We start from the raw sequence: 16,300 nt of genomic DNA on the forward strand, positions 1-16,300 counted from the left end.
CCTCCTGTCTAGCCTGGGCTTTTTGGCACAAGGGCCCCTGCATTCCAGCCAGCAGGCGGATGGTAGAGTGAGGGGCGGGAGAGGGCTAAGGGGGCTGTGGTCAGTTTAAGGGGGTGCAAATTCCAGCCTGTCCCTTTAAGGCCCCTGCTTGGCTCAGGATCTCCTGTGGCCCTTGGCCAGGTTAAATTTGTCCTGTCTGTCATCAGTACTGACAGTAGCTTTCTAAAGGATAGGGACAGGGAACCTGCGCTCTCTCTTCTTACCTGGTTCTTTGAGCTTCAGAGGGGAAACAATATAGGTTTCTTTTACTGGCCACTTCTTGATCAGCAGTCCCCAGTGCCTCTCTGTTGTCTAACCAATGATGGTGATAATGACGAGGATGAGAATGACCGACACTTATGGAGCGCCTACTAAATGCCAAGTGCTATGCTGAACACTTTATATCTCATTTAATCTTCCCAGATAGGTGCTGTCTCCATCCTCAGTTTAGAAGGAAGGAAGCTGAGGCCTAAGAGGTAATTAACATGCCCGAAGTTACCCCTGGGAACCAACACACCCAGGCTTTGAGCCCTGGCCTCTGACCACGGAGCTCATGCTTTTTGACTATCATGCTAAACGGTCTGCTTCCTCAGCCCAGGTGATCGCACCGTCATTTGGGACTAGGACTGCTTGATTGTCTTGAATTGCTTCCAGTTTTTAAAAATATGAATTGAAGATTTGACTCTCTTGCTGGAACTTAAGCTGCCTACGGGCAAGCCTATGCAAGTTTTGTTTTTCCTGAACACCCCAGCACGTAGTGCAGGGGGACCTTGGATAGCCCTGAGGTACTTGAAGGAATGAGGGCCCATCTCTGTCTGCCTCAGCTCAGGAATTGCCCCAGCAAGACTTTGTTCTATGAGAGGGGCGGTTGGTCCCAGAGCAGGGACTTGCATCTGAGGGGAAGAGAGTGGCTGTGCAGGGTGGACACGAGGCTGGCGCAGGGGCAGCAGAGGCTGGGAAGACAGAATCCAGGCCAGATGTGATTAGAGCTGGGCCAGTTGTTTTGTGTGGACAGGCTTGCTTGTCCCCTGCAGGTGATTGGTCGGGTTGCTCCCAGAAGAAGCTGTTCCAGGAGCAGTGGGGTGTGAGGAGAGGGTCTGCTTTCCCATTTCTGAACTGTGGGTGTTTGTACTAGCCTCCTTTACTTTCTAGATTCTTCTGTAGAGAGTCACTTTGAATCTCTTTTGGCAGGACTTGAGTTGGGGGAGTGGGTGGGAATAGAGCTTCTCAGCAACCAGTTCAGGCCAGTGAAGAAGCGGGGTGGGGTGATACACCATACTGCAGTCATTTTTAAGGCTAGATCGCAGTTTTGGGGGGAAAAAGGCAAAAAGTTTGACCTGACCACCACCTACAAGCCATATGCCAAATTACTCCAACTGCCCCCCAGCCATAGTTGCTCCTGAATATAGTTCACGCAGGCTCTCAGAGGCTGCTGTGGTGAGGTTTTTAATGACAAATGTGGTGTGACCCCACTTCTGTTGGTGTGACTTGAGGGCAGCCAGGAGGCAGGGCTGTAGAGAGTGGCCTATAGTATGGGAAGCTCAGCTTTGTTCCTTTTCATTGGTCCCGGGTTCTACTGGGCCATTGTGGTGGAGTAGCCTGGAGAGTATCTGGCTCTGGGGTTTCCAGGCAGAGCTCTGAAGGTTTGCGTCAAAGACAGCAGGGTTGGAGGCCACATGGGTGTGGCTCACCCTCCATTCTCCTCTGCTCAACCAGAACAGCTCCCCTGGTTCTTGTTTTATAAATCAACTAGAGATGGAAGTGCACAAATGTTTTCTGTAGCTGTTTTTGTAAGTTAGAAAACATTACAAGACAGGGGTGCCCACTGTCACCACTCTTCCTCAACATAGTACTGGAAGTCTGAGCTAAAGCAACTTGGTAAGACAAGAAATAAAGTCATTCAAATCTGAAAAGAAAAAAAAAAATTGCCCTGGTTGGTGTAACTTGGTTGGTTAGAGCATCATCTTGTGCACCAAATAGTCATGGCAGATTCCCGGTCAGGGTGCATGCAGGAGGCAACTGTTTATCCTTCTCTCTCCCTTCCTCTCTCTCGAAAAAAATAAGTAAATAAAATAAGATAAAAGTTAGAAAACATTGTTGTAGTATAACTGTTTCCCATTTTACAGACAAGAAATGTGAGGCCTCAGGAGGTTACAGGCTTGCCCAAGGTTAGACAGCTGTGAGCAGCTCATCTGGCACTGAACACTGGCCTCCTGAGTCCCAGCTCCCAGGCTGGCCAGTGCGCCCGGTGCTCACTGCCTTGGTGCCTGCCTGGCCTGTCTTCTCACCTGGCAGTGATCTCAACTCCTCATTCCCTCTCTTATCTGACTGTTTGTCAACCAGCCCTTCTGTTTTTAGTGTTGTTTTTCATTCTTTCCAGGAGAACTACTCTTTCTCTCCTGGGTATGGGGTCAGGGCTCTTCTTGGGCCAGCTGTGGGAGGCAGGTAGTAATCACATCACTTCCACTGCTGGAACCCACATTCTGGCCTTTGGACATCCTAGCAATGACCCCAGATAAGCCACATGCTGCTTTTACCCTGTGACTTCCTTGCTGCTTGGCTGCTGTGGTGGCAACAGTAGGCTTAGAGCCTGGTGTCTCCTGGCTCTGCACTCCCAGGAGAGTCTCCTGCCCTAATGCTTCCTGACTCAGGGGTATCTGTGAAGGTCCAAAGTGTAATGTGAGCTCCAGGCCCTCTGGGGAGAGCCAGACAGACATAGCCCTGTGGCCCTCCGCCCCACCCCCACGTCCTGCCCCAGGTCAGTCCCACCACCCATTCCCCAGTCTTTGCTTCATAGGTACAAGTCAACCAATCATCTTGCAAGCCTCTGCCTCCCAGAAAATTATTTGGGGCCACTGGCCTTGATTGGAAGACACAGATTGGGTGGGTGATGATGTAGGTCCCTTGTCCAGGCCCCAACCCCAGCTGCCCCCACCAGCCCTGGCTTACCACGGGGCCCAATTCAGAGGCCTCTTTTGTTTGACTTGCACAGAGCAGCCCCAGCGCACCGTTCCCACATGCTGAAGTTTCCCCACCATTCTCCGGGAAGACTGAAAAGCCCTCAGCTAATTGCGTTGGGCTGAAAATTACCACTTCCCTGCATGGGTTCCCCTGCTGCTGAGGACATTTGTGTCACTGCTGTGTTTAGGGGGAACAAAGGCCCCCTGTGGGGAGAGCCCAGGTACGAATGTGGGATGGGGGAGTAATTGCAGTCTCTCCAGGTTAAGCCCCTGTTAAACTTCAGTAAGTCAGTTAGGCTGGGAGGGAGGGCAGAGACCCCCACAATGAACGGTTCCCACTAAGCAATTAAAGAAAATCATTTTAGCTTTGAGGAGAGAAACTGCTTATTAGAAATTTTGTGGGTCCCCGTCTTCCCTACCTCAGCCCCCCCTTGGGGATGAAACAACAAAACGCCTTCCTCAATAGAAGTGTTTCTCCTCCTCCCACTCATTGTGTGGCCTGAAAGCACTTACTGTGGGAGGGCGGAGGGAGGGACAGACAGGCCGAAGGGAGAGAAAATGGCAGGGGCTTAACACCTGGGCCGACTAAAAATTACAACTGCCCAGGAAGGCTGGGCAATGCTTACAGCACAGATTTTGGGGCATGGATGTGCATGAGTTCATGGGCCCACTTTCCTCTGTTCCCCAAGCACTGGGTGCATCTGTGTGAGTATGTGTGTGGTATCCTGGAAGCCCCCTTACCAGGCTGTGTGTGTGTGTGTGTCTGCTTACATGTGTCTTTTCAGCAAAGGATGGCAAGGCCAAGAGAGCCCAGCTGGGCCTGCACCTCTTCCCAAGGCTGTGACTGGGCCCATGTTCTCTTTCCTCCCAGGAGCCAAATACCATTACCTTGGAGTTGAGCCATAGCATAACTTTCTGCCTGGGGCAGCCAGAAACTGAGGGCTGAATGGCCAGCAGCCACCTACTGGCCCTGGGCTAGGAATGGTCTGGGGGAGTAATGGATGGACATACTGGTCTTCACAGTGCTCTTCCTCATGTTGCTTGGGTGGTGATGAGGTGTGGAGACTCAGCAGAAAAGAAATAAGTGGCCTGAGACGTTTTCTTGGTATGTAGCTTGGCTCAAGGCCTTATGGTAGGAGTCTCCAATTGACATCCACACCCCCTGCCCCCCAAATTTCTGAGGAAAAGTACAGAATGGAAAGAAGGGTTGATCTTATCTTATCTGGGGAGGGCATTGGAGGGGAGGTAGAGTTATACATCAAAAGTCTGTAATTTGGTCGTTTACAGACGCGCATGCCGTGCGCACCACAGGTTACAGGCAGAGTCAGTACCACACCCCATCCTGTCCCAAATCCTGGTACATTAGTGGAGGGCCTGGTGGCTATGATGGTGGGCATGGCATTGAGTCAGTACTGCCCTGGCCCCAGTGCTTCACTGTGGCTCATGATGTGTTTGGCCTTTATTCCAATGTTCCAAAGAGGTGAAATTAAACATCGAGGGGTTGACTTTTCCCAGAAAAAATATATGCCAAGTTATTTGCCTACCAAGGGGCCTTAGGAGGTAGAGTTAGGTGCCCACAGCCTGCCGGCGGGGAGGTGAGGGCTATTGACAAAGTCCTGAGCAAGAGCATGGCGGTAAGTTTTTCTGAGAGCAAGGGCTGGTTAGGGTATGAGGGTCTGAGGGAATGTGTGGAGTAGCTCAGAGAGGAGCAGGAATGGGCTGCTCCCTGCGGCAGGCTCCACACGGTGCCCGCCTGTGAGGAGATGGTACTTGGGAGGAACCCGAAGCTCAAATACTTGTCATGTTTTGCTTCAATTATTTTATATGTATGTATTTATATCTATATATGTCTAAATACATATATACATACACACACACATATAAGTGTCTGTTTATGTAATATATAGTGACATATTTATAGTTTTTATATGACATGATATCATTTATTTTATGTTCCAGAATGTGGTTTTCCATGTATGGGAGGGCCTTCGTTTCCTCACACCTAATTTCTGATTTATGACTTCAAATGTCTTTCTGACCTAGGGCCAGGTTTATTTAAAAAAAAAAAAAGAGAGAGTGAGAAGGTTTTTGGGGACTGCTTTAGGTTGTGTGGGCTGTTTGTTTTGTTTTTAAGAAAAACAGGATTTTACGTGCTATGTGTGAGTTTTCTGTTTGGTTCCTCTGCATTTTGTGTGTCACTGAATCTGTCAGTGAGATTGAGCAGTGGAATATTCACGTTTGCTCATATGGTCAGATTTATTTTTTCCTTGGTTTTTGGGCTGCTAGTAGTCATGATCGGAAAGGGATAAAAGAAGTAACAAAGGAGTTGCTTGGGGTCAAATCTCAACTGTGTGTGTGTATTTTTAAACTTTTAATTCTGAAAATTTTAAACATACACAAAGAGAAAATGGTAAAATTAACTCCTGTGTTTTCATTCCTATCTTAATTACCTTATTTGTCTTTAATTCAAACTAGATAAATACCTGGAAAGTATCTATAAGGGACCCATTTCTCAGATGCCTGGCACTATTGTTGTTGAATATAGAAGGGTCTGAGAGTGGATCAAACTCTCATCAGAGTGAGCCTTGTGGTTTCCAGCAGAACTTTTCACTCTCATCAGACTCTAAAAACGACATGCAAGAGCCTAGCTCTCGGAAGGTCAGGGCTTTCTCCCTTAGAAGCTATAATCCCACTCCTTGAGCAGCGTCCTTGTTATCTGCTGTTGTCCAGATCATCTCCTCACCAACTGCTGGGAGTGGGAGAGTAGATTTTTTTCCTGGCCTGGGTATAAGAGAAGTTCCAGGCCAGGCTGTACTGCCCTATTTTAACTGTTCTCCTAGCAGACCCACCAACTATTGATTTCATGGTTGAGGTATCTATTCTTAGCCAGGCCTCAGATGTGCAGTAGGTGCCTGACAAAGCCCTTTGTTCATCTGTCAGTGAGGATATTCAGATGGGTGAGAAACCCATCAGTTACTGAATGAGGCACTGTATAGTGGTCAGGACGGATTGGTTGTAAGTGATAGAAACTAAGTTCACATTAACTTAAATAAAACTGGAAATGTTTGGCTGAGCAATCAAGGCAAAGGAAGAACACAAATACATCTGAGCTCAGGAGTAGCTGGACCCAGAAGCCACAGAGCTGCCAGGACTTTATACTTCTGAGGTGTTCATCTTTCATTCTTCCTGAATCTTAGCTCTTGCCGTTTTCCCAGCTGACCAGTGTATTCCAAAGGCTGCCAAGAGTTTCTGAGTTTGGCAGCTCATCACTTAAGTCATGGAGAGTGACTGGTTTTCAAAAATCTCAGGGCAGAGACTCATTGGCCCAGCTTGGGTCAGCTGCCCATCCCTAAATCAATTAACTGTGTCCAGAGAAAGGAGAGTGCATAAGAACGGGAAATCTCTTAGGAACCACATGTACGGAGGGATAGTGTAGGGCAAACAGAACAGTAGGCTCTACTGTTTTCATCAAGGCCAAATTACTCCAAGACACCCAGTCCCAAAGTGTATACGTGGATGGCGCTGCCTTTAACCTCCTCTTCCTCACTTCGTTAATGGTCTGCTGATCAGAGCTTCCTCCTTTGTAAGCTGTTGATGGTGTCCTTAGAAAAACCTGCCACTTTCCTAGTGTGACATGCACAGGGGAAAGACCCTGGCTGCAGACGTGTGAGGTTGGACAAATGAGCAGTGGCCAGCACCCTCTCAGTGGGGCAGAGAGAGAGACTGGAGCCAAGTCCTGACCTGGCTGGTCCTCCTCCTCCAGGGGAAAATGACTAGCAGGCAGCCTGAACTAGACTCTGGGAGTACAGTTGACCTGGTAGAACAGGATGGAAGACAGAGACTCCTGCCTCTTCCCTCCTTAGTGCCATTGTTAAGAGGGCAGGAAATCTTGAAGAGAAACCATGTTCAAGGTCAAAGTTTCTGGTGCTACTAACTAATCTGGAAATCAGGCGGTTCCTCAGAACTTCACCTTCCTGAAAAGTCCTGTGATGGAAGTCTCTTGCTTTATAAAAGGACCTCAGTACCTTCATTTTTATACTATCTCAAGCCTGTTGATTTTTCCACCTCCCCCTTTAATATAAGCCTCTGTCTGTGTGGCCAATGTGAGGACTCAGGGCCCTTGTCCCCCAGCACAGGAAAGGAGCTGACACAAGAACTATTAGTTGGATTCGCATACCAATATTTGCTGCTAGCCCTCCTCTACAATGAAGACCTTTTTTCTTGAGGAATAGGTTTTACGTGATACACACACACACACACACACACACACACACACACACACACATATATGCACATATACAGTCCTCTATTTTCTTCTTGTCATAGGTTGTACATCTGTAACCCTGCTGTTTATAATTTATGATGCATAGCAGGCCCTATTGATCTACCAACCTCCATGATACCCCCTTCCGTCTCTCAACACCCTTTACCCCTTGCAATAGCCTTGGGGTAATGGTGGAAAATGCTGCAGCAATCAGACCCGGCTGAGGAGTGTAGAACTTCACCTCCCCTTCTCTTTCCTGTTTTAATGGAAGAGCAGTAGTCCAGGGATGCAAATGGTGATGGTAAATCTGTAGGTCAACACTCATGCCCACTGCCTCCTTTTTTTTTTTTTTTTTAACTTGCTGGATGTCACCATGGAATTCCTTTTCATTGGCAGGTCATCAGGGCCTGTCTTAATCCGGGCAAGAGTTAGGAGGCCAGTGGATGAGAAAGATCAGGCAATTATGTGGTGGGTAGTTTGGATGAGCTCTTCTGCCCTTTGATTCCTTAAAGAGAACCTCTTTCTTTAAGGTCTTGATTGTACTTTGATGCTTGTCACATGAAACTGACTCCCCAGGTTGGTGCTTATGGAACACTGAGAGTAAATATTTCAGTTTATATTCTAAAAGATAGTGATGCTTTAAGATATACTTAATAATACTATTATCATACTAGAAAAATATCATCAAGTATGTAGGAATGTTTTGAGAGTTGAATTGATCTATATGAAGTGCTTAGAACAGTACTTGGAAGTTTAACATTACTGCATGTGTTTTTTGGCCATATGTATTTGTTTCTATAATTTACTTCTTGAAATTTATTTTTTTGCTCATTTATCTAGCCCCGTCCTTCCCCCATCCCCTACCCCATGATTTATAAGATCTTTTTATATGTTCTGGTTATTAATCTTTTGACTATTTTATATATTTGGCAATTCCTTTCAGCTTGTTGTTTACAGTGTTTTCTATTGTGTAGAAGCTTTTAGAATTTGGAGAGTAGTTCTGTCATCTTTACCTTTATGGCTTTAAAGTTTTGTTTGGTCTTAATAATGTCTTTCCTACTCCAAGATGATAACTATTTTCCTATATTTTCTTCTAATACTTTAATGTTTTTTGCATAGCTTAAGAAGTTTTTATGTCCTTAATCCATCTGGAATTTATATCTGCTGTGAGGTAGGGCTCTAATTTTATTTTTCCCCCAAGTGTGTGTTCTAGGGCCTCTATATCATTTATTGATTAATTCATTTTTTATCTACTGTCTTTAAAGGCCACATTTAGGATCTACTAATTCCCTACAAATATATGAATATGGCTTTGGATTCTTTATTCTGATCCATTAATGTATTTGTCTGTTCCAGCATGAACATCATAATACACCTTTGTAGTATGTTTGACATAGAGTTACTTCTTTCTCATTGTTTTTTTAAAAATATTTTTTTTTATTCTTGAGTATTTCCTCTTCCAGATAAATTTTGCAATCAGTTGATTAAGCACAATCAGTATAATGGGACTGTACTGTACTTGTAGAATAATTAGAGGAGAACTGCTGGTTTTATCATCTTGAGGCCTCGAATCCAGGAACATGATGTATCTCTCCACTTATTCAGCAATTCTATGTCCTTTGGTAAAGTTTTATAGTTTTTTTCCAATGGGGCTGTCTTGTTTGTTTGTTGTTGTTAGGATTATTCTTGGCTATTTTACAGTTTCTTCATTCTTTTTTTGTGAATAGATTTCTAATTACATTTTGGTTGGTGATTGCTGATGTATAACTAACATCTGTGGGTATTTGCTATGTTCCATACACTGCTCTGAGCATCTTACACAGTTTTTACGACAAGCTTATGCATAGGTCCTTTTATTATTTCTGCGTTACAGATAGAGAAACTGGGCTTTAAAGAGGCTAAAAAATTCATCTAAGATCACGCGGTCACTAGGTGGCAGAGGCAGAAGCCCTGAGCCTGCACTCCTTTCCACTATCCAATGCAGCATGCCAGCTACCTCATCCAATACTGATTCTGGTTGTAATAATGTTTTAGTTGAGTCTGTTGGATTTTGTAGGTAGACAACTATATTGTGTGTAAATAATGACCATTTTTATTTAGTCTTTTTCCATGCCTCTTGTTGGATACATAGTTTTGTGAATATCTTATCATTTCTCAGGAAGTCTGACCCAGTCAGTTTTTCCTTTAGCACTGGGACATACTGCCATTTCTTTCTCTTGGGAGTGGGTGAAGCTGTTGTGTTTAGAGGCCAGGTATATGGAAAATAGAGTGTAGAAACTCTTCTTGCTGCCCCAACACACTTCTTGTTAAATTCAATAGATTGTATGTTATTCCATTGTACTGTGAGTTTTTGTTTCCTATGTAGTTAATTTTTTCTCTGTATATTAATTCTGTTCTTCCATTGCTCGAGTTTCTAAGTTTCTGCTTCTTGAGTGGAGTGGGTACATTTGGGAACAAATGTGTCTGTACCTCCAGCCTCCTGATGTTGCGCGGGCCACGGTCTTGGCCAGGCTGACCTTCTACCATGGTGTGAGTGGGAAGTAACCGTTTTGTGTTTCTGTGGAGGCATTTCCCAGGTGTGGGACTGCACGCCTCTGTGGGGAGCAGAAACCCTGCTTTGGTGGCCCTTGTTGGTTAGGGCTGCAGTATGAGGGCAAGCATTGGCATCCTCAGCCTCAGGACACTCTCTCTGGAGCCTGACCTAGGTGGTTATTTGCACCATCTTGTCCTGAGGCTGTGTGTGTGTGTGTGTGTGTGTGTGTGTGTGTGTGAGAGAGAGAGAGAGAGAGAGAGAGAGAGAGAGAGAGAGAGAGAGAGAGAGAGAGAGAGGAAGATGTATGACTGGGAGAGGTGTTCCAGGCCTCTGCCAGCTGTGGGGGTCTGTCTGTTCTCTGTTGCCTAGTGCCTAGTTGAGAAGGAGGCCAGTGGAGCGTGCTATTTTGATCTGGAGTTTCCTTCCTAACCTTGAGCTATGGTCAGCCCCAGAGCTTCAGCCCAAGCTGTGCCAGGCCACCTTTGCTGACACCTGCTCCAGCAGGCAGCTCATTATTGGGTTCACCTGCTCTTGGCCATGAGTCAGTGGACAGGAGTGTCTGGTTTTGTGTTTTCTACAAGATGTAAATAATGTTTTGGTCTTAAAAATGTAGCACACCCTCATTAAAGAATATTTGGAAAATAAAGAAAATTTAAGAAAGAGTTGCTAATCACTCTATTGCCAAAACACAATCACTTTTAGCATTTTAGTATGTTTCCTTCCACTCTTTCCTTTTCTGTGTGCAGGCTATTTTTTTTCTGACATATAATCTTCTATAATAATAAAAGGGTAATATGCTAATTAGACCAGATGTCTTCCGGACGTCATTCCAGACGTCCTTCCTGACAAAGCCGGGGCTGGAGGGAAGCCAGCCTGGGTCCTGGGTGCCTGCTGGTGGCCAGAGGAGAGAAGCTGGGTGCTGGCGGGAAGCTGGTGCTGACAGCCCAGGTCCTGGATGCCGGAGGGAAGCCCATGCTGGCAGCTGGGGAAGGAAGGCCTACTCTTGCACGAATTTTCGTGCATCGGGCCTCTAGTTGACATATAACTTTATATTAGCTTCAGGTGTATGACATAATGATTTGATATTTGTATACACCACAAAATGATCACCACAATAAGTCTAGGTACCATTCATCACCATACATAGTTACAAAATGTTTTTCTTCTGCCGAAACCGGTTTGGCTCAGTGGATAGAGCGTCGGCTTGCGGACTGAAAGGTCCCAGGTTCGAATCCGGTCAAGGGCATGTACCTGGGTTGCGGGCACATCCCCCAGTGGGAGATGTGCAGGAGGCAGCTGATCGATGTTCCTCTCTCATCGATGTTTCTAACTCTCTATCTCTCTCCCTTCCTTTCTGTGAAAAATCAATAAAATATATTTTAAAAAAAATGTTTTTCTTCTGATGCAAACTTTTAAGATTTTCTCTCTCATAACTTTCAAATATGCAATGTGGTATTATTTATTATAATCACCGTGCTATACATCGCATCTCTATAACATTTATTTTATAATGGAAGTTTGTATCTTTTGACACCCATCACCCTCAACCCCCTCCCCCTGGTAGCCACCAATCTGTTCTTTGTGTTTATGAGCTTGTTTTTTGTTGTTGTTTTGATTTGCTTGTTTATTTTTTAAACTTATAATAGGTTTATTTTTCCTCACCCAAGGATATTATTTCCATTGATTCTTTCAAAGAGAGTGGAGGGGAGGGAGGAGGTTAGGTGAGGGATGGGAGGAGAAAGAGAGAGAGAGAAAGAGAGAGAGAGAGAGAGAGACAGACAGACACTGATGTGAGAGAGACACATCGATTGGCTGCCTCTTGCATGCTCACTGACCAGGGCCAGGTTATCAAGCCTGTAACCGAGGCATGTACCCTCCACCTCCACCAGCAACTGAATTCATGACCCCTAGGTCCGAAGGCTGACACTCCAACCACTGAGCAAACTGGCCAGGGCAGTTATTTTAAAACTTATCATCCTTCTTCAATTCTGAGATGCCATCATTTCATATTTTATTATAATATGTATTATAGCTAACGTCTTTTAATATTCCACATATAAATGAAATTATAAGGTGTTTGTCTTTCTCTGTCTGATCTATTTAACTTAGCATATGCCCTCAAGGCCCATGTCTACTCATGTCCTCTGCCCATTTTTGTTGTTGTTTTGCTGTTGAGTTGTATGAGTTCTCTATATATTTGGGATATTAACCCCTTGTCAGATATATGATTTGAAATAATTTTCCCATTTAGTGGGTTGCCTTTTCATTTTTGTTGATTATTTCCTTTGCTCTTCAGAAGATTTTTAGTTCGATGTAGTCTCACTTGTTTATTCTTTCTTTTGTTAGTTTTGCTTTTGGAGTGAGATCCAAAAAAATTATTGCCAAGATTGATGTCAAGGAGCTTATGTTTCTTCTCTAGGAGTTTCATGATTTCAGGTCTTACATTCAAGTCTGTAATCCATTGTGAGTTAGTTTTCGTGTTGGTATAATTTTGTGTATGGTTTCATTCTTTTGCATGTAGCTGTCCAGTTTTCCCAACACCGTTTATTGAAGAGACTGTCCTTTCCCCATTGTATATTCTTGCCTCCTTTGTTGTTAAAAAATAATAATAAAGGTCTTATTATCTTTTAGTTTGATGAGCAAAATTATGTTTACCTTTCCCTCCCTGGTCTTACAGCTTCAGTTCTGGGTATCTTCTCCTCCCTCCCCACCTTCATAGGCAGGCGCTACTGGAGATGCAGGCCCCATAAGCATGCTCCTGCCCCTAGCACTGATGTGACTCTTGGTCTTCTGGTCTGTGTATTGCATGCAGGTGGATGTTGGTTGGAGTGAACAAGATTTATTTGCCTCTCTCTCTTTTTTTTTTCTTTCTTTTCCAAGCCCATCTATTTCCCTTCCCCGCTGGGTGGCTCAGGGTGCCCTGTTGACTAGAATTTGGAAACTGGCTGCCTCACTCTTTCACTTGCCCCAGCCTATGTCTCTCCTCTTCTTGACTTCTGTTGACTTTCTGTTCCCACTCCGCTAGTTCCTCCCTCACGGTACTGTCACTGCACTACTGCTCCTGGCTCCCCCTCACTGGGTGAGTTTGCGTGACCTTCACACTGTATTCATGCTTCGGGACTTAGCCACTGCAATGATGTCAGTGGTGCAGGTTAGCAGATGGCCGCGGCAGCAATGAGACCTGACATGTTCTAATGACTCCCTCCTTCCCGTCCTTGCTGGCCAAGCCAGTGGAGGGGCAGGGGTTTCCTTGAAGCATTTTAGGAGGGGGCCAAGGGAAGTCAGGTTTGGGGGGCTCCCAGGTGCTGATGAGGCCTGTGACCTTTGCTGCTATAATATCAGTGTTTCACAAGTGGGGCGGTTTAGGAGCCCACTTGCAGCCCATCAAAAATTGATTTAATTGCAATTTTTCCTCCAATTAGGAGCACTGGAGCCTGACTAATTGGAGTAATAGAGAGTAATAAGGCTCAGATAAAAAGCCTTCCTCGGCGGCCTTTGTATCTCGTGTCAGTGCCTGTCAGAGGTCAGAGAGCTTGCATATTCTATTAGGCAGCCCAGCCTTCATTTGTACAAATTAGTTTACCCAACAGTAATTAAAATGCCAATGCGGGTTGAAGAGAACTGAATACACTTGATGGGCATGTTGGTGAATGATGTGACAGCTCTGGTGGCCTCCCTTGCCAAAGTGTGTCAACCTCGGCTCAGAGGCGGCTGGGGCTTGGGCCAGCTGGGCGGCTCCGGGCCAGCCACGGGGCACAGCTGCTGAGCACGCCACTCTGTCGCTCCTCTCATCTTCCAGGTGGAGTTACTTGTTCATTTGTCCATTCATTCATTCAACAAGCATTTGAGGTTTCAGTATGTGTCAGGCATTATACTAGGTGCTGGGGAGAGAACTTATGTGGCAAGGGGTATAAAACCACCTGGGCTCTGGAATCAAGACTGGGTTCAAATTCCAGTCCTCCTGCTTGCTCCCTGTGTGAGCTAGAGCAGCTGACGTTACTGCTCTGTGCCTCAGTTTCCTCGTCTGTAAAATAGGGAAAGTAAAACCTACTGCACCGGGTTACGAAGATTAGATAGACTAATGCTTTTGAAACACTTGCTCAGAATCTGGCACCTAGCAAGTGCTCAATAAATTACTCACACCCAACTAATTTCCCTTCATACCTTTCTCTCTCTTCTGTGTTTTATTTTCTATTCCTGCTGTCCTGATGTGAGGGCTCCTATGTCTACTGCTTGGGCCTGATACTGATCTCTGTGATGCCAGGTTTACCTGACCTGGGGCCAGGGGGCCAATAGGTAGGAAGGGGATCTTGGCACAGAATGAGAAACTGTAAAAGACTGGCTCCTGTTAAGGGCTCTCTTGTCCAAAAAGAGTATAGTTTATGGAGTCAGAATGACTTTTAGACACTCAAGCTGAGAGTTTGTGCATTTGCATGTGTGAGACGAGAGAGTTTTGACATTAATTTTTAGGTACTGTTGGTATTTCTCATCTATTATCTGGTTGTGGTGCTTATTTCACTGCCCCAATGATATACAACAGTATATCATTGTCATGTGTCATTCAGGTCTGAGTCTGCTGATTTGGGAATTATTCCTTTAAGAAGCAGAGGGACCCCATTCATAGCCCGTGACTAGCTTCTTGGCCTTGTTGGCCATGAGCTCTGGAAGGCCCTTTCAGTTCAAGTCCACGGATTTGTCCTGAGCCCTTCTTCTGGGTCAGGCACTCTGCTGGTCACTGGAATACACAAAAGAGCCACCAGCTATTTAATGATCTCAAAGGTAACATGGGAAGATAACCTCCCAAAAGGCCATTTGTCCCAAGAAGGTGAGATCCAAGTGTAGTAGGGACTCAGAGGAAGATGGTCAAGCCATCTGGGAGCCAGCAGCTTCTGCCTCTGCTGTCCCTGTCCCCAGGCGGCCCCATGGTTTGAGTTTGAGTCCTGCTGAGTATCCCCAGCAGAACCTGGCTCCAGATATGCTTGACTGTTGCTTGACTGTTTTTTTTTTTTTTTGCTGTGTCATATTTGATTAAACTCTTCGTGCCAGGCGGACTCTCTACTTCCCCTCCTTCCTTTCCTCCCTGCTTCACATGGTGAAGTGAGGGGAAGACAGCTTGTGGGAAGAAACGTTCATGGGTGTCATAAAAAGACAGTTAAGAAGGGCCTTCGTGGGGCATGCAGTTGAGAGGCTCCCCTCCTGGTGGCAGATGGACAGGGCCAGGGTGTGGGCAGGGATAGAGCAGCACAGGAGTCCCAGCAAAGTGCCCCCTCCCCACCCCGGCCTGCTGGGACGTCAGAGCTGTGGGAGTGGCAGGGATTCAGGCTCCAGGTGCCTACCCTCTCTCTGTTGACTGACCTTGATGCCCATTTAGGCCTGTGGCGGGGCAGAGGCCTGCCGCAGGTCTCCTTAAGAGATGTCTCTGCTGGCGCCCTTACCTGGCCCCAAATCTTCAAAAATCTGGAGAGCCCAATGGCCTGCTCGAATGACTTCCAAGTGGCTATTACGTTTCCTACCCAAGGTAATTGGCTTTACCAGTTATCAATGGATTACCCTCCAAAGAAAAATGTAGGGGGCGGTCAGGACACCACCTCGCAGCTTTGTAGTTTGGGTCTTCACTGTCCAGGGCCATTTCCCAGGCTGGGAGTCCCTTGGGAGATGACAGAGTGGCTGTTTGGGCACACTGCTCTAGTCTCATGGCTGCTGGCACTCCCATGGGTTGAGAGGAAGGTAGGATGATGGAGCATGTCCCTAGAGGAAGTCTTGGCTTGAGGCATGGAAGCCACAGGGTGGCTCCCGTGGCTATTTTGTCAGTCTGGGTTGAAAAGCAGACAACTGCCCTACAATTTTGATTGTAAATCAGTGGCTTGGCCAGTGCTTGCCCTAACATCTCCCTAGTCATAACTCGCAGGCCAAGTCCCCCCTTCCTCCTGCCCCCAGCCAAAGCCCCTGGCTTCTAAAGAGCCCTCTCTGCGGAAATCCATCTCCCCACTGACATGCTTGGGATCAGAGAGCCACAGGTGCTGGGCAGGGCCAGGGTGGATGGGCTGCTGCCCCGCATTGCAAACATGTCATTAGTATGTCCAGTCCCTCTCCCCCCATGCCTGACATGTAGGGACATGGCCCTGCCCTGCCCCGGGCTCCTGAGTGACACAACTGCTTTCAGCTCTCCTGCTTGCAATTTAGGTTTTCAAGCCCTGGGTTCCTGTAGGCTTCCCCTCCCCTCCCCACCCCTGCCAAATCCTCTAACAAAGGAGTGGCCTGGTTCATAGGTTCAAGTTCTAGTCCTAGCACTATAGCCAGCCTGGCTCGTTGCACAGACCCTTCTCAGTGGGCTGGTGCCTGCACTTAAGTTGAAACTCTGCAGATTGTATTTGTTGAACTTTTTAGGCCAGTGATGGCGAACCTATGAACTCATTTTTTTGGTTGATTTTTCTTTGTTAAATGGCATTTAAATATATAAAATATCAAAAATATGTCTTTGTTTTACTATGGTTGCAAATATCC

General features: G+C 46.1%; 1 protein-coding gene across 2 annotated transcripts in view; it reads left to right on the forward strand.

Moving 5' to 3' along the window:
* Positions 1-16,300, forward strand: part of FBXW4 (F-box and WD repeat domain containing 4) — a 79,477-nt gene that overhangs the window by 49,198 nt on the left and 13,979 nt on the right. The gene's annotated exons all lie outside the window — the stretch shown is intronic.

This window comes from Myotis myotis, unplaced genomic scaffold, assembly GCF_014108235.1.
Source record: "Myotis myotis isolate mMyoMyo1 unplaced genomic scaffold, mMyoMyo1.p scaffold_m19_p_15, whole genome shotgun sequence".
Classification (NCBI taxonomy): Eukaryota; Metazoa; Chordata; class Mammalia; order Chiroptera; family Vespertilionidae; genus Myotis; species Myotis myotis.